Source organism: Procambarus clarkii, chromosome 56 (genome assembly GCF_040958095.1).
Source record: "Procambarus clarkii isolate CNS0578487 chromosome 56, FALCON_Pclarkii_2.0, whole genome shotgun sequence".
Classification (NCBI taxonomy): Eukaryota; Metazoa; Arthropoda; class Malacostraca; order Decapoda; family Cambaridae; genus Procambarus; species Procambarus clarkii.
Window position 1 is genome coordinate 33,007,735 of NC_091205.1, and position 18,796 is coordinate 33,026,530.

Consider the following 18,796-nt stretch of genomic DNA (forward strand, 5'->3'; position numbering starts at 1 on the left):
CGAACTCCCAGGTATCTCTTTACTGCTAGGTGAACAGGTACATCAGGGTGAAAGAAACTCTGCCCATTTGTTTCCGTCTCCGCCGGAAATCGAACACGAGCCATTAGGATTACGACATCGGAGCGCTGTCCACTCAGCCGTGAGGTTCCCCTGTGTATTCACCTAATTGTATTCACCTAGTTGTGCTTGCGGGGATTGAGCTCTGCTCTTTCGGCCTGCCTCTCAACTGACAATCATTCAACTGTTACTACAGCCCGCACCGTAACTACTAATTTTTTCACACACATACACACACACACATAGAAGTGTGTGTGTGTATTTACCTGCCAGAAATTTGGAAAGCAGCTAACGTAGTCCTGATATACAAGAAAGGGGATAGACAGGAGGCACTGAATTACAGGCCAGTGTCCCTAACCTGCATACCATGCAAGCTGATGGAGCAGATTGGGCGAAGAAAGCTAGTGGAGCACCTGGAGCGAAAGAACTTTGTAACACAGCATCAACATGGGTTCAGGGATGGCAGGTCCTGCCTCACAGGGTTACTTGAATTCTACGACCAGGCGACAAAAATAAGGCAAGAAAGAGAAGGGTGGGCAGACTGCATATTTTTGGATTGTCAGAAAGCCTTTGATACAGTGCCACACAAGAGGCTAGTGAAAAAGCTGGAGATGCAGGCTGGAGTGAAAGGGAAGGTACTCCATTGGATAAAGGAGTACCAAAGCAACAGGAGACAATGAGACTGTGTGAGGGGGGGTGAAGTCTCAGATTGGCGAGACGTTACGAGTGGAGTCCCGCAGGGGTCAGTCCTTGGACCTATACTGTTTCTGATATATGTAAATGATCTCCCAGAGGGTAGAGAATCGTTTCTCTCAATGTTTGCCGATGATGCAAAAATTATGAGGAGGATTGAAACTGAGGACGATAGTAGGAGGCTACAAGACGACCTAGACAGACTGAGTGAATGGTCCAACAAATGGCTGTTGAAGTTCAACCCGAGTAAATGCAAAGTAATGAAACTAGGCAGTGTAAACAGGAGGCCAGACACAGGATACAGAATAGGAGATGAAGTACTTAATGAAACGGACAGAGAGAAAGATCTAGGAGTTGATATCACACCAAACCTGTCTCCTGAAGCCCACATAAAAAGAATAACGTCTGCGGCATATGCGAGGCTGGCTAACATCAGAACAGCGTTCAGGAACCTATGTAAGGAATCATTCAGAATCTTGTACACTACATATGTACGACCAATCCTGGAGTATCTGGCCCCAGCATGGAGCCCGTACCTTGTCAAGCACAAGACGAAGCTGGAAAAAGTCCAAAGGTATGCCACTAGACTAGTCCCAGAACTAAGAGGCATGAGTTACGAGGAAAGGCTGCGGGAAATGCACCTTACGACACTGGAAGACAGAAGAGTAAGGGGAGACATGATCACAACCTACAAAATCCTCAGAGAAATCGACCGGGTAAACAAGGATAAATTATTCAACACTGGTGGGACGCGAACAAGGGGACACAGGTGGAAACTGAGTACCCACATGAGCCACAGAGACGTTAGAAGGAACTTTTTCAGTGTCAGAGTAGTTAACGGATGGAATGCATTAGGCAGTGATGTGGTGGAGGCTGACTCTATACACAGTTTCAAATGTAGATATGATAGAGCCCAGTAGGCTCAGGAATCTGTACACCAGTTGATTGACAGTTGGGAGGCGGGACCAAAAAGCCAAAGCTCAACCCCCGCAAGCACAAATAGGTGAGTACAAATAGGTGAGTACACATCCCCAGGAAGCAGCCCGTAGCAGCTGTCTAACTCCCATGCACCTATTTACTGCTAGGTGAACAGGAGCATCAGGGTGAAAGAAACTGCATAAAATCATCAGGTCAAATGGGGGGACCCTTGACAAGCCGACGGCTTCCTGTACACGTCGTGGCCTAGTGAGACGTTGGTCCCTCAGGTAAACTGAGGAGTTTGAGTTGTTCTCCGCCACTTTGTGTGGGTCTGTATGAGCTTGACTGTGTACTCACCTAGTTGTGTTTGCGGGGGTTGAGCTCTGGCTCTTTGGTTCCGCCTCTCAACCGTCAATCAACTATTGTCCAGATTCCTGAGCCTACTGGGCTCTATCATATCTACATTTGAAACTGTGTATGGAGTCAGCCTCCATCACATCACTGCCTAATGCATTTTATCTGTTAACTACTCTGACATTGAAAAAAGATCTTTCTAACGTCCCTGTGGCTCACTTGAGTACTCAGTTTCCACCTGTGTCCCCTTGTTCACGTGCCACCCGTGTTACGGGCGGTGTGTGGGTCTACGTGACCTTCAGTTTTTTTTTTTTTTTTTTTTTTTATTTTTATAAAAGAAAACACAATGTACAAAACAGACACCCGCCGAAAGAACAAGTTAAGAACATACACAGGACAATATAACAAAGGAAGTAAACCACGGATACACTAAACATACCCAACAAAAATCAAGAAATAAAACACATGACAAGGCACAAAAAAAAAGAGAACCCAGAAACGGGGACAGTATTTACCACAAAAAACAGAACATGACATAAATAGCACACAATAGAAATAACATAAAACATAGGCACATCCACACAACCTTAAGTACAGAAATACAAAAGGAGAACGCACATACAAGCCCAACCCAACAACCCAAACACAGGTGCATAAAAGTACAGAACAACAGGCCTCCGAAACCCCTAAGAGGCAAAATTACAAAACTACATTAAACAAAAAACATGGAAATACAGAACATTGAAAGTCAAACAGAAATAACTGAGTACATTTCTTGTTTCTTACTTCGTTTCCTCATGCATAATTAAAAAGACAGAATACAAAGGCAGAACACAAAACACAAATCAAGAAAGAACAGATAAATAATACATAAATAGCCCATGGCAAAGTACATGGCACATAAAAAGAGAAATAACAATCAGTAATGGCAAAAAGAACACTCATAACACAGGAACAGTAGTACATGAAAAGGGGGGGAGGGGGGGAGGACAAAACATAACCCGGGCACCCCCCCCCCCCACACACACAGAAAATCACAAAATACAGAAGAGGCTCCAAAGGCATAGGAGCATACAAGCATACATACCATAAAGAACAAAAAAGCATAAACCATAAAACCCATACAAGGCAAACAAAAAGGCCCACGCAGGAGCCAGGGAAAACATAAAAACCACACCCACACACAAGCACACCCAAACGAACACACACCCACAGGAGCAACCACAACAGAAACAAAACAACCACACACACACACACACCATCCAACAGGCCCAACTGGACCCCAAGATCATTTAAACCACGAACATGCAAAGACGCACAGACAACAGAGGGCGCCATCGGGAGAACCTCAGGACACCCCCAACCCAACGCGTCCCCCAGGGGACACAACCGCACCCGCAGCGGGAGCCACATCCACACCACCAGGCTCAACCCCCTGCCGCACCCTGGAAGACGACCGGCCAGGAACCGCCTTCAAAATCACAGGGGAGACACCATGCGAAGAGGGCGCCCCAGGCGTCGAGGACACCATCCACAGTTTTTCCCCTGCCTCCGCCGCCCCGAGCCCGACACCACGCTCAATGCCCCGCTCATCCCCAGATCCCGCTTCCGAAGGGGGAGGAGGAACCACTGGAGAAGCGGAGGGAGGAGCACCAGCCAAAGGCACACCACCCGAAGCCTCGATCCTCTTCCCAGGGGGGCCCCTGCTGTGCGACCGATCCCTCGGAGCGCGCTTTCGTCGAGGAACAGAAGAGCCCAATGCAACCACAGGAGGCACAGCACAAGCGACACCTGGCGGCTGCGCCACGGCACCAGCAGCAGGAACACCACTAGGCTGGCCGTCAGGAGACACAGTATCAACACCGCCCCTGGCCTCGGGAAGCACACTGGCCACCGCACACGGGTCGCCCTCCGGCACTACACCACACACGTCGGATTCCAAGGAGACACTCGGGTCGCGATGTACCTCCGCCGCCACCAGCATAGGCGCACCCGAAGCAGGAGCCGCGAGAGCATCAGAGTCAACAGACAGAGCAGAGGACCCAGCAGCAGACGGAGAGGTAGGGACAGCTGGGGACGACGCCTCCAGAGGCACACCCACAGAGCCCGGGCCCGCTGGGGGCGCCCCAGCCTCCGGCAGAAGTGGAAAATCATCCGCATGGAAAACCGATGGGTCCTCCGGGCGAGGGGCACGGCAAGCTGCAGCGAAATGGCCTACCTCACCACACCGGAAACAGGAGCGAGTCTGCCCCTGGTAGAACACACGCACATAAAACCCACACACAGCCACCCGAGAGGGAATAGCCCCAGAGAGCCGCATGCGCAAAGTACGGGCACCCATACGGAGCCCCTTCAGGCGCCCACTAAGCAGACAGGCATGACGCTGCCCCACCACCTCACCATACCGACGGAACGCGGCGGACAGCTCATCCTCAGGAAACTGCACCGGCGCACCATGAACGCTCACATACGTCAGGGGGCCCCACGGATTGGAGACCTCCACCGTCACAGCAGAACCTGGAAGTACATGCGTCCGTGTACCCCATCGACGCACAAACAGCTGATACACCTGCGCCGAGGAGAACGTCACCGCCACCCGGGTAGGGGAAAGTTTCTCAACACCGTAGAGATCTTGGTACTCCACACGCATGACGTCCATAAGGGCAACCTCCACCAAGGGCCAGTCAACGGGGGCCGAGAAATCAAGTCGGGCGGTGTCGACCCGGCGAACACGGCCACCACTAGTCGACGCCATGACACCCGCCAGGCCCCGGCCAATGGCCGCACCACACCGTCAACAAGACGACCACCACGCAGCAGTTACAGGTCAACACTGACAGCCCGGGCCGAACGTCAGCGCCCTCCGGTAGCAGAGCGGCGACTCCTGACCTTCAGTTTGTGTTAGTTTGTTTGACCTCGATTACACAAGGCCTTGTGTAATCAAGGTTTCTGTAATCATTGTTTAACCTTGACTGTGTGGGGGTTTATGGCCCTACATGACCTTGAATTTGCGTCGAGTATGTGGGTCTGTATGACTAAGTATGTTGTGTTATTATAAGTAGGTCGTCCACTGCTTGCCTGATGTTTGGATGGAATAAATTGAAAATTTGTCCTTTCATGCTGCCTCAGATATATTGAATTTTATTGTTAAATGAACAATAACCAAGAGCCCCAAAGTCATGGAAGTTATTAACTGTTTGTTAAATGGTAATTTAATCTGTCCAAAAATTTCGGTAAAGTGTAATGCTTGACATGAAATAGTGTAAGTTTCTAGATGTTTGTAGAGTTGCTTAGGGTAGAAAGCTCAAGTATGATATAGAACCAATAGCATTATTCTTGTATGACTCAAAACCCATAACATTGGTCTCGTAAGACTGAGAACCAATAACAATGTCCAGTGTTCTGGCATACCCTACTCATGTGATTCAAGACCAATAACATTGAAATTCTCTGTAATCTGTATGAATCACACATTCCCGTGAGCTGAATTAATTGGTCTAATACAAGGCCGACATGTTACAATTTCTCCTTGCAAGAGTATATGAATTTGTTTTGCTCTCTCTCTCTCTCTCTCTCTCTCTCTCTCTCTCTCTCTCTCTCTCTCTCTCTCTCTCTCTCTCTCTCTCTCTCTCTCTCTCTCGCTCATTAAAAGTTGCTCTATTATAACATTTGAATGAACTATTTAGGAAAATCAGACGTACAGGTAGACTCCAAACACTGATTGTTGAGTGGTGGAGGCAGACTGCAAACAAACACTGATTGATTGATTCAGATCTGCCTTTGATTGTAGGAAGAGCAAGGCAAGTACAGCTGGGTAAATACTGTTTGGCAAGTACAAGTAAGCACGAAGTCTTAGGGAAGCACAAGTAGTTAAGTACACATGTACACCAACATAAACCTTGATATTATGTGACTAGAGAAGATCTGAAAGCTGTTCCATTTTCCTCGGCAATAAAATGTAGAGAAACCTCCCCAACCCTGCCTTACCTGTGGTCACGCGAGTGCCTGTCTGTCTTGTGTGTACAAGCGTCCTCTCTCTACTCCCGGCTACACTTGCTCTCTGTTATGTTGAGTCCGGTGTTATGATGTCATAAACCGCACCAGAGCTCTGACCCCTCCAGACACATATAGAAGAGGCAGGTGCCATGTCTGATTCTTTCAGGCAGTAAACTGCCATAATGGAAACAATTTCCGGTTTTAGTAAGTTGATAAGGGTTAGGGTATTGGATGTGCTCACTTAGCGTGTGATTCACCTATCCATCTACACTCACCCATTCACCCCCCCCCCCCCGGCTCAACCATCATAATAACCCTCTCCACCCCCACCCCCACCCCCCCCCGGCTCAACCATCATAATAACCCTCTCCACCCCCACCCCCACCCCCCCCGGCTCAACCATCATAATAACCCTCTCCACCCCCACCCCCACCCCCCCCGGCTCAACCATCATAATAACCCTCTCCACCCCCATTCCCCCCCTCCCCCCACCCCCCACACATACGTAACCAGAAGAAGCTATTTGGCTTCGGACTCAGACTCAGGGAGGCTCTTTTAAATGCATAAGAGAATGCACAAGATTACTCTACCGCCCGGACAATTCCTGCTACGTAAAGAATCTAAATTGCTCATAATCACATGAATTCGTTCTTGATTTACAATCGGGAATCCCGGGTGGGATTGAAATGGTTGGGCACGTTACCTGTCACCTAATGGATCTGCTCACGTAGCAGTAAATAGGTACCCGGGAGGTAGGTACCTGTCATGGGGTTGCATCCTAGGGAGGATCTCGATATCAGCCTAAAGAGTATATATATTCATTGGCTACCTGTCCCCAACAAAATGCATTATTGATTATTATAAGTGCAGCGCACCATGGACCTGAATACATGTTAGCGCAGAGCACCATGGACCTGTATACATGTTAGCGTAGCGAACCATGGACCTGTATGTAAGCTAGCGCAGCGCACCATGGTCCTGTATACAAGCTAGCGCAGCGCACCACGGTCCTGTATATATGTTAGCGCAGCGCATCATGGACCTGTATACATGTTAGCACAGCGCACTATGGGACTGTAATAAAAATATTCCTAATCCTCAGAGTTCTACAATTCTGATTTGCTAAGACAGGGTCTGGTCCCCGACACCCTGCTGTGTGGGGTGAAGGTGTGACTATCACAGATTATCATCTCTGCATCCCACATGGCTAACTCGCTCCTTAATCATCTTCAGCACCACCCTCTATGTTCCACTTCTTAATTAAATACAAAGTCATCTAAGTTAACTAATTTATAATTTTAAGAAACTAATTTTTTCACTAAACGTCTGAAATTTCTCCGTGTTCCATAAGTATAACGTTTTGAGAGGTTTGAGTTACATTTTAATCGAATTATGGAATTTGCATTAGTTTTATCCTCTCTATCTACCAGACGGAGAGGGCTGAAAAACAATTTAATAAAGAACTGCTCCCGCCAGGGCTCGAACCTGGGACCTTCTGCGTGTAAAGCAGACGTGATAACCACTACACTACGAGAGCCATTGAATCACTTGATGCCTAATGTATTATACTAGATTTGACTATATTTTTTTAATCGCTGCAGGTTGTATCTTTAACAATAATTTGGAATGTAATACGTTATACTTATATCGAGGTACCACTGATGTCAAACTTCTGACCTTCCCCAAGAAATGCGACCAAGATGCAACCACGCAACAGTTGGCTAACTCCCGGATACCTATATACTGTTAGGTGAACAACAGTGGCATTAGGTGAAAGGTAACGTGCCCAAGAAAGGTAACGTTTCTTTCCCACCCAGGCTTCGAATCCGGGATTCCCGATTGTGAGTTGAGAATGAACTTTGAACACTTGCTTCTCAGTATCCCATAATTGACTCATAAATTAACATGAAAATTATTGAACCTTGCTGCTTCTATCTATCATAATATCATAACACCATTTATCATAATACTTTCATAATATCGTGTACCATAATGCCATCTATCATAAACTGTCCTCCACACTTCCGTGGATATATAACCCGTCCTCGACTCAAGTCCATTACACCCAGCGGTCGACCCCACAGACGCATTCATAAATTTTAACATGCTGTTCATTCAAAACGGACATTTTCCGAAATATAAATTAATATTATAATATATTAGCATATTGTGCATATATAGAAATGGTTAGGTTAGGTGTTTAGATTCTGTTGGGGATTATTTGTATTTGTAGTACGTGGGTAAAGCATTTACAGCGTTATGGTTCGAACAAAATTCGTCAGTGAAGCACTTGTTCTGGAAGTGTTCGAACGTCAACAGTTGTGAGTGTGAAAAAAACGGTTTGTAAGCCGTTTTTCATTCATAAACAGGGGGTTTGGCGGGTGCATGGAATCACTTTTGGGTCTTTGTTTGGAGGACAAGCTGGGATATAAATCTTTCATTCACCTAAGCTCCTGGAGACTCAAAATGTGGATTCAAAGCGTGAGTCCGAAGCTCTATCGACTGAGCTATCGAGTAGTCTTAATAGAAGAACAGCCCGTCCCCCAAACAAAGACCAAAAAGTGGTTCTATGCACCCTTTCCTCCCCTCCCCCCACAAAACGGAGAGAAGGTCCCCCCCCCATCGTGCAAGCCACGTCAACAACGACGAGTGTCCAACCACCATGCACGCCAGGCACAGGTGGGTACCTCCGCACCCCCTGGCTGTCGGGCCCGAACCTTACCTGGTTGTTAAAGATTTGGCGGGTCGTATTTCAGGGAAAATTAAGATTAAGGACCAGCCCGAAACGCTATGCATGCACGTGGCAGGTCTTTCTTTACAAGAAAGTAAGAACTCTTGTAAAGTATATATATATATATATATATATATATATGTCGTACCTAGTAGCCAGAACGCACTTCTCAGCCTACTATGCAAGGCCCGATTTGCCTAATAAGCCAAGTTTTCCTGAATTAATATATTTTCTCTATTTTTTTCATATGAAATGATAAAGCTACCCATTTCATTATGTATGAGGTCAATTTTTTTTTATTTGAGTTAAAATTAACGTAGATATATGACCGAACCTAACCAACCCTACCTAACCTAACCTAACCTATCTTTATAGGTTAGGTTAGGTTAGGCAGCCGAAAACGTTAGGTTAGGTTAGGTTAGGTAGGTTAGGTAATCGAAAAACTATTAATTCATGAAAACTTGGCTTATTAGGCAAATCGGGCCTTGCATAGTAGGCTGAGAAGTGAGTTCTGGCTACTAGGTACGACATATATATATATATATATATATATATATATATATATATATATATATGTCGTACCTAGTAGCCAGAACGCACTTCTCAGCCTACTATGCAAGGCCCGATTTGCCTAATAAGCCAAGTTTTCCTAAATTAATATATTTTCTCTAATTTTTTTCTTATGAAATGATAAAGCTACCCATTTCATTATGAATGAGGTCAATTTTTTTTTATTGGAGCTAAAATTAACGTAGATATATGACCGAACCTAACCAACCCTACCTAACCTATCTTTATAGGTTAGGTTAGGTTAGGTTGCCGAAAAAGTTAGGTTAGGTTAGGTTAGGTAGGTTAGGTAGTCGAAAAACAATTATTTCATGAAAACGTGGCTTATTAGGCAAATCGGGTCTTGCATAGTAGGCTCAGAAGTACGTTCTGGCTACTAGGTACGACATTATATATATATATATATATATATATATATATATATATATATATATATATATATATATATATATATATATATATATATATATATATATATATATATATATATATATATTGTTACGATAATCTCCTTCAAGAGAGATTTGGCCTGCTCTTTCCTATCGTCATGTTACTTCAGTACATCTACAACATCTAGATACTACAAGCAAGTGTAGTACATATTTAGTCAACTACGTTTTGCCAGGCGCAAACATATCACACTCGCTCTCCACCCTTCCCCCTCCCTCGTCGCCGATCACCAAACTAGCATTTCCAGCCTGCCCGCTTCTGATTGGTGAATCGACGTCTGCACCACTGCACTTCTGCACCTCAGCACCATCTACCTAGCCGATGTCTGGGCCTGCACCAGCCATTGGAGTTAGAATATTCTTTGCTCTCAAGCTGAAACAACCATCTGATATACGCTCTGTCTATTAATGGATGTTCTCAGCCAGCGCTTTATTCTCAGCACCTGTTAATTTCATTTTGTCTTTATCCATTTTAGAGTAACGTCACCACTTTATTATTATATGTGATTTTTGTAATCTTTTGAGTTTGCACTGTACATAGCCAAGGAATTGTCTTATTCTTAATTTGTTTTAAATTTAATTAAAGTTTCATTGTTCATACTATGTATTTTGCCTTACTTTACCACAGGACACAACAGCTATGCAGTCATTTTTTTTTCTTAAATGTGATAGGCATTGACACCAGCCATTGGGAGGTCTGCCGAACACCTACACTTCTTTTTTCCATCACATTTAATGGAGGCCTTTCCAAGGAGCCTCACTCAGGTACTAGTACTAAAACATCAATTTGTGGTAAGTGTACTTGGCTTTGATACAGTTGCTTTTCAATATTTTCATTACTTTTAATATTTATATTATGCTGTGTATTTTGTGCTTTCCGAGGGTAGCATAATGTAAGTGTTGGATAACTGTGGATTACGTGGTGACTGGAGGCCTCAGTCATTCTCTTAATTGGTCATCCCTCCTATGTTATTACTCATGTATTCCACCTTTTTTGCCCCTAGGATATTTCCCAAATTACAGCAGATCATCATTTTTGGTACCCTGGTACTTCGGTTTATCTTCCTGCCAAAGCACTCTATCTTCTGCAATCCGACCACAGGAGGATACAGAGGGTCATATTTCCTCTAGCACGGACTACGCTGTTGAGTTGGGACCTCAACAGCAGTTCTCGTCACCAGTTGACACTCGCACCCCAATACGTCGGTCAGAGATGATGATATTTACTCAGGTAGGGAATTAGTCTCTTTTTTTTAGAGCACAAGGAACGCTAATTCTGTAAGTATCATATAATTAGAGTAGGAAAACCCCTTGCTTCTGTCCTATAGAGACTCTGCAAGGTATCCCTACATTCTTGGACTGTTCACTTTTGAAACAATTACAAGTTTCATTTGTTTTCGAAACTATCGGTTTCATTTATTTAGTAGGATTTTCTTGCCTTTATTCTCTAACATTGAGTACCGGGTACAAGATTTCCTGCGATTTTGATTGACTAATCATTTGCCAATTTAATATTAACGTTAATTGTTAACGATTAAATTTCCACAGGATAGTTACCAGTTGCCACGTCATCCTGTTATTGACACTTACAATATCACCAGTATATTCGTTGTACACTTATTTGCTATTTCAAAATGTTTCGTCTCTCAGCATTTCGTAACGATCCAGCAAGTGAAGTTGGGAACTTAAGTCGTGCCAGGAGGACCGAATTACAAACTCTTGCACACGAGTATCAACTAGATGCTCCCCCTGGAGCCAACAAAAATGACTTACACAATCTTATCTTGGAATACCTCTTAGAAGAAGGAATTATAGACTCTGAAGCACACGAAAACTATTCTATTGCAGATAAACATGCTCTGGCAGCTATGAAGTTGAAGCTCGAACTAGCGAAAATCGCGCGGGAACAACTGCAAGAACAAGCTGCATATGAGAAAGAAGCTCTACAACGAAGAGAACGAGAGGCTGCCCTAAAGAAAGAGGAGGCTGCCCTAAAGAAAGAAGAACAGGAACGCGAGGCGACCCTAAGAGAACGTGAGGCTGCCCTACAGCGTGAGCGGGAGAGAGAACTGCTTGAAGCAAGATAATTTCACCTGGAGATGCAACGTGAGCACAATAAACAGCAAGCTGAGAGTGTTTTAGCATGTCGTCGACAAGAACTCACCTTGGAAACTACCCACCACACTCAGCGCCAACAAGCTACCGCTAGTCTTCCCGTAAGCTTCAATGTCTCCCATGCAAGTAAGTTAATGCCACCATTCGTTGAGACAGAGATCGATGTGTTTTTCAGCACTTTTGATACCCTACCTAAAAAACTTAGCTGGCCTGAAGATCAATGGTCAACCCTTCTCAGAGTGCATCTCACAGGTAGAGCTGCGGTTACTCTCAGTACATTAGCGTCTGAGAATGACTACCAGACCCTGAAGCAAGCAGTTTTAGATGCCTACCTTCTCTCCACCGATAGCTACAGACGAAAATTCCGTGATTATCTAAAGGCAAGTACCACCACCTTTTTAGAAATTGGCAATACAAAGAAAAGATATTTCATGAAATGGCTGGAAGCAGCACATGTCTCAACATTTTCAGGACTCGTCAACCTCATTCTAGTTGAGGAATTCTTTAGACGTGCTCACCCTTCCATCCGTTTATATTTAGCAGACAAAGAAGAAACCGACTACATCAGATGTGCGAAGTCGGTTGACACCTACAGCCTCATACACCGGCTAACAACAGACCCACCTTCCAGTAAGAAGTCTTGGTATAGTTATGACAAAGTGAGTACCGATCAAGCGACCTCCCAATTGCATAGTAAGTATTGCAAGCTGTATGGACATACCATAGATAAATGTGGAAAAGCTCAATACAAAGGCTATAGTGAAACTCCTAAACCTAAACCGACTCCTCCAAAGTCCGGTAAGCCTGTGATGAATGTTGGTGTTCCTGTTAATGATCTTTCTCTCTTCAGCAAACACCTGTATCCTGGAACTGTCTCTGCCAACAGTACAGATTCGGAGGGACGTTTCAAATTGAAGATCTTGAGGGACACAGCGGCTCTTCAGTCAATAATATTGAAATCGGATGTGCCTAACATCACCTACACCGGGAAAACCGTCCTTATCACTGACCTCACTGCTACCACTCCGTATCCACTCGCCAGAGTCCACCTGGATTGTCCTTTCGTGACCGGTGAAGTCCAAGTCGCCATCAGTGAAAAGCCTTTTCCCATGTCTGGAGTGCAACTTCTCCTGGGCAATGACTTGGCCGAAGATCTGCAACCTTTCAACCTGTTCATCATGGACAAACCCCAGGTATGTGACTCTGTAGTGGACAACCCCATCTTAAAGTATGTTCCAGCAGAGGTTCAAGAAAGTGATAAAGTTTCCCCTCCGGTTTTGGTGACTACCCGTGCACAAGCTGCACGCTCGCAACCAGCTGACTCTACTGCAACCGCTGTCCCTAAAGACCATCAGAACCTACCACAGAATCTTACTATGTTGGAGTTCCGTAAGTTACAGAGGGAGGATCCTTCATTAACACCATTATTCTTCCAGGCTGAGACTCAACCTGACATTATCCCTGGGTTCTTCCTAGAGAATCAGTTGCTCTACCGCAGGTACAGACCCAGTAAGCTGACGGAGGATGACGATTGGGCAAATGTCGAGCAACTAGTGGTTCCCACCAGCCTACGGCCCGATATTCTACACCTGGCCCATGGAGCACTTTCTCACTATGGTTTTAACAAAACCTGTCACGGAATCAGACAAGACTACTACTGGCCAGGTATGGTTAAAGACGTCAAAAGTTACGTGCAACAGTGTCATATATGTCAGATGGCAGAGAAACGTAACATCCCGATTCCCAAAGCTCCTTTAATTCCCATCCTGGTGCCTGCAGACCCTTTCCACAGACTCATCATTGACTGTGTTGGTCCTTTACCCCGGACCAGTTCTGGCAACGCTTATATACTAACCATCCTGTGTCCAACCACCAGATTCCCCATAGCAGTTCCTGTAAAGAACATTACGGCTGCTACGATGGTAAAACAACTATTGAAGATCTTTAACCAATACGGATTTCCAAGGGAGGTTCAAAGTGACTGTGGCACCAACTTCACCAGTGATCTCTTCAAGAAGACGCTGGAAGAGTTCAACATCACTCAAGTATTGTCCAGCCCCTATCATCCTGCTTCACAGGGTTCTCTTGAACGTAGTCACCAAACGATTAAATCACTCCTAAAGAAATTTTGCAATGAAGCCATGAAAGACTGGGATAAACAACTTGACTTCATCATGTGTTGTGACGGGAAAGTGTTGGACTGTAGATGTTCGGCAGTCCTCCAGTGGCAGGTGTCAATGCCTGGTCACACTTACAAAAAAAAAGATAGACTGCTTGCCTGTTGTCTGTGGTAAGTGAGAGGGAGGAACACGTAAAACACGAAGTATGAACAATGAAACTTTAATATATTTACTTTAAACATAAATGAAAAAAAGACAAATCTCGGGTAAATGAATAGTGCAATTAAATAACAAAGACAAATGCAAAAACACAATAGATTAAATAGTATAATGGTGAAATGGTGCTGAGAATATTGGCTATGGCTGAGACCTCCCTTAGTATACAAAAGCCAGAGAGCTTAGTATGCCAGAGAGAGATGTCAACTCTAAGAGCACAAAGAATATTCTGAAGTTGATGGCTGGTCAGGCTCAGACGTCGACTCAGGTAGATGGCGCTGAGGTGCAGTGTGCAGGTGCGCGGTCGGCGAGTCACCAATGAGGAGCAGGCAGGCTGGGATGGGTAGTTGGCTGGTTGACGACGAGCCGGCGTGGAGGGTGTGTAGAGTAGGGGAGGTTTTAGGGTACGTTTTGCCTCCTGGTCAAAATGTTTTGTGCTACCGGTGGAGGTATCTTGAATGTAGCATCTTATACTTGTAGACTTGACGTAACTTTAGGTAGGGAAGAGCAGGCTCAATCTGTCTTGAAAGAGATTATCGTCAGAACTCTCCTCTGAAGCCTGCGGTTCCGGGTGAAGTTACGTCTTCAGGTGGTAGAGTGGTAGGTGGAGATGCCTCAACCTCATAGACTCTGGAGAGGGCGTCTGCTATGATGTTGTCAGAACCCTTGATGTAGAGATCTCCAGGTTGAAATTCTGCAGATATAAAGCCCATCGTAGAAGCCGTTGATTGTTGAATTGGGCTTGTTGCAGGAAGCATAGGGGATTGTGGTCCGAGTAGATGGTGGTAGACCGAGCATCTTGCAGGTACGATTCGAAGTGCTGCAAGTTCAGGACGATGGAGAGTTGCTCCCTTTCGATCGTGCTGTAGTTCCTTGTAGCTGTAGTAGCTAACAGGTAGAATCTCCTCGCCTCGTTGTTGCATCAGGACACCCCCGCTGCCGGTACCACTGGCGTCGACATGGAGGATGAAAGGCTTCGTGATATCTGGCTAGGCGAGAATAGGATTAGAACATGGCAAAGGAGCACTATTATAGTCCTGTAAATTGGGATGAAGATCAGGTAGGATTTCCGATTTGGAAAGCACCAACTCAGTGTTAGTGCTTTCGGGAGAAGCAGGGAAGGTTTCACTGTGGAGGTATGGACCTTTAAATGTGGAGACTGATACCAACACAGTGGGGGGAATACCTTGATACTGCTTCAGGAGGTTGACGTGGCACAACTGGGTCTTCCGCCGCCTATCTGGAGTCTCAAGAACGTAGTTGTGGTTGTTTCTGCACTCCTTGATGCGGTATGGTCCTGAAAACTTATTTTGCAATGGAGAATCTGGGATAGGAAAATATGCCAACACGAAGTCTCCTGGTTTAAATTTCCTTAATTTGCTGCTTTGCTCAAAATGAATCTTCATCCTCTCCTGGGCTTTCAATAGATTGTCATTAGCAAATTTACGTACTCTCTCTAGAATGTGTTTTAAGTTTTGAAGAAACTGGGCACATTCTGAAGGTCACTGAAAGTGGCTTTTCGTAGAGAGTCTTTGAAAGCTTTGAGAGGAGTACGGCACTTACGTCCGTAGAGCGTCTCATAAGGAGATACTCCTAGAGACTCATCGGGGAGACTTCTGAAAATGCACATAATGAGATCAAGTTGTTTATCCCAGTCCTTCAAGGTGTCATTGCAGAATTTCTTTAGGAGTGCTTTAATAGTCTGATGACTACGTTCAAGAGAACCCTGTGAAGCAGGATGATAGGGGCTGGACAATACCTGTGTGATGTTGAACTCCTCCAGTGTCTTCATGAAGAGATCACTGGTGAAGTTGGTGCCACAGTCGCTTTGAACCTCTCTTGGAAATCCATACTGGGTGAAGATCTTCAATAGGTGTTTCACCACAGTAGCAGCCGTAATGTTCTTTACTGGAACTGCTATGGTGAATCTGGTGGTAGGACACATGATAGTTAATATATAGGCGTTGCCAGAACTGGTCCGGGGTAAAGGACCAACACAGTCTATGATGAGTCTGTGGAAAGGTTCCGCAGGCACCTGGATGGGTTTTAGTGGAGCCTGGGGAATAGAGATGTTAGGTTTACCTGCCATCTGACATGTATGACACTGTTGTACGTACTTTTTAACGTCTTTTACCATACCTGGCCAGTAGTAATCTTGTCTAATTCCGTGGTAGGTTTTGTTAAAACCATAGTGAGAAAGAGCTCCGTGGACCAGGTGTAGAATATCGGGCCGTATGCTGGTGGGAATCACTAGTTGTTCGACATTGGCCCAATCGTCATCCTCCTTCAGCTTACTGGGTCTGTATCTGCGGTAGAGCAACTGATTCTCTAGGAAGAACCCAGGGATACTGTCAGGTTGAGTCTCAGCCTGGAAGAATAATGGTGTTAATGATTGATCTTCCCTCTGTAACTTACGGAACTCCAAACTGGTAAGATTAGGAGGTAGATTCTGAGGGTCTTGAGGGACAGCGGTAGAAGTAGAATCAGCTGGTTGCGGGCGTGCACCTTTTGCACAGGTGGTCACCAAAACCGGAGGAGAAACTTTATCACTTTCTTGGACCTCTGCTGGAACATATTCAAAGATGGGATTATCCATTACAGAGGTACACACCTGGGGTTTGTCCGTGATGATCAGGTTGGACGGTTGCAGATCTTCTGCCAAGTCGTTGCCCAGGAGAAGTTGCACTCCAGGATGGGAAAAGGCTTTTCACTGATGGCGACTTGGACTTCACTGGTCACGAAAGGACAATCCAGGTGTACTCTGGCGAGTGGATATGGAGTGGTAGCAGTGAGGTCAGTGATAAGGACTGTTTCCCCGGTATAGGTGATGTTAGGCACAGCCGATTTCAATATAATTGACTGAAGAGCCGCTGTGTCCTTCAAGATCTTCAATTTGAAACGTCTCTCCAAATCTGTACCGTTGGTTGAGACAGTTCCAGGATACAGGTGTTTACTGAAGAGAGAAATATCATTAACATGAACACCAACATTCATCACAGGCTTACCGGACTTAGGAGGAGTCTGTTTAGGTTTAGTAGATTCATTGCTCTTGTATTGAGCCTTCACACATCTATCTATGGTATGTCCATAGAGTTTGCAATACTTACAATACAATTGTGAGCTCGCTTGATCTGTACTCACTTTACCGTAACTGTACCAAGACTTCTTACTGGGAGGTGGTGATGGTGTCAGCCGATGGATGAGGCTGTAGGTGTCAGCCGACTTCGCACATTTGATGTAATCGGTTTCTTCTTTATCTGCTACATATAAACGGACGGAAGGGGGAACACGTCTCAAGAATTCCTCAACTAGCATGAGGTTGACGAGTTCTGCAAATGTAGAGACATGTGCTACTTCCAGCCATTTCATGAAATATCTTTTCTTGGTATTGGCAAATTCTAGAAAGGTGGTGGTACTTGCCTTAAGATGATCACGGAATTTTCGTCTGTAGCTTTCGGTGGAGAGAAGGTAGGCGTCCAACACTGCTTGCTTCAGGGTCTGGTAGTCATTCTCAGACGCTAAGGTACTGAGAGTAACTGCAGCTCTACCTGTAAGATGCACTCTGAGAAGGGTGGACCATTGGTCAGCAGGCCAGCTAAGTTGATTAGCTCGGGTCTCAAAGGTGGTAAAAAAGACATCAATCTCTGTCTCAACGAATGGTGGCATTAACTTACTTGCATGGGAGACATTGAAACTTACTGGAAGACTGACGGTAGCTTGCTGGCGTTGAATGAGGTGTGTAGTTTCCAACGTGAGTTCTCGTTGACGACATTCTATAACCATATCCGCTTGTTGTTTGTCATGCTCGCGTTGTATCTCCAGGTGGTGTTGTTTTGCTTCAAGCTGTACTCGCTCACGCTCACGGAGTATTGTAGTCTCACGTTCCTTGAGGGCCACCTCAAGGAACGTGAGGTGGCCCGTTCTTGTTCTTGTTCTTCTTTCCTGATTGCAGCTTCTTTTTTCCTCATTTGTAGAGCTTCTTTCGCCAGGGTAGCCTCTCTTTCTCTCATGTGGATAGCTTCTTGCTGCTGCTCCCTCTCAAGTTTTGCAAGTTCTAGTTTGATTTTCATAGTTGCCAATTCATGTTTATCTGCAACAGAATATGTTTCGTGAGTTTCAGAGTCAATTGTCCCTTCATCTAAGAGGTGATCCATAATTAGGTTATGTAATTCATTTTTGTTGGCTCCATGGGGGACATCTAGTTGATACTCGTGTGCAAGAGTTTGTAATTCAGTCCTCTTGGCACGACATAAGGTCCCTATTTCACCTGCTGGATCGTTACGGAAAGGTTGGAGACGAAACATGGTGAAAGATAGCAAATAAATGTACAACGAATATAGTTGTGATATGGTAAATGTCAGAAACAGGATAACGTGGCCACTGGTAACTATCCTGTGGAATTTTAATCTTTAACAATTAACGAAATTATAGGATGGTAAATGATTAGTCAATCAAAGTTGCAGGAAATCTTGTACCCGGTACTCAATTTAAGAGAATAAGGGCAAGAAAATCCTACTAAATAAATGAAACTGAGTTTCTAAAACAAATGAAACATAATTGCTCCAAAAGTGAATTAGGTA

General features: G+C 45.0%; 1 non-coding gene across 1 annotated transcript; it reads right to left on the reverse strand.

The window, feature by feature from the left end:
* Nucleotides 1-7,482: 7,482 nt before the first annotated feature.
* TRNAV-UAC (transfer RNA valine (anticodon UAC)) lies at nt 7,483-7,555 on the reverse strand. Its single transcript has one exon. It is a non-coding gene; the product is annotated as a tRNA-Val (tRNA).
* Nucleotides 7,556-18,796: the final 11,241 nt, after the last annotated feature.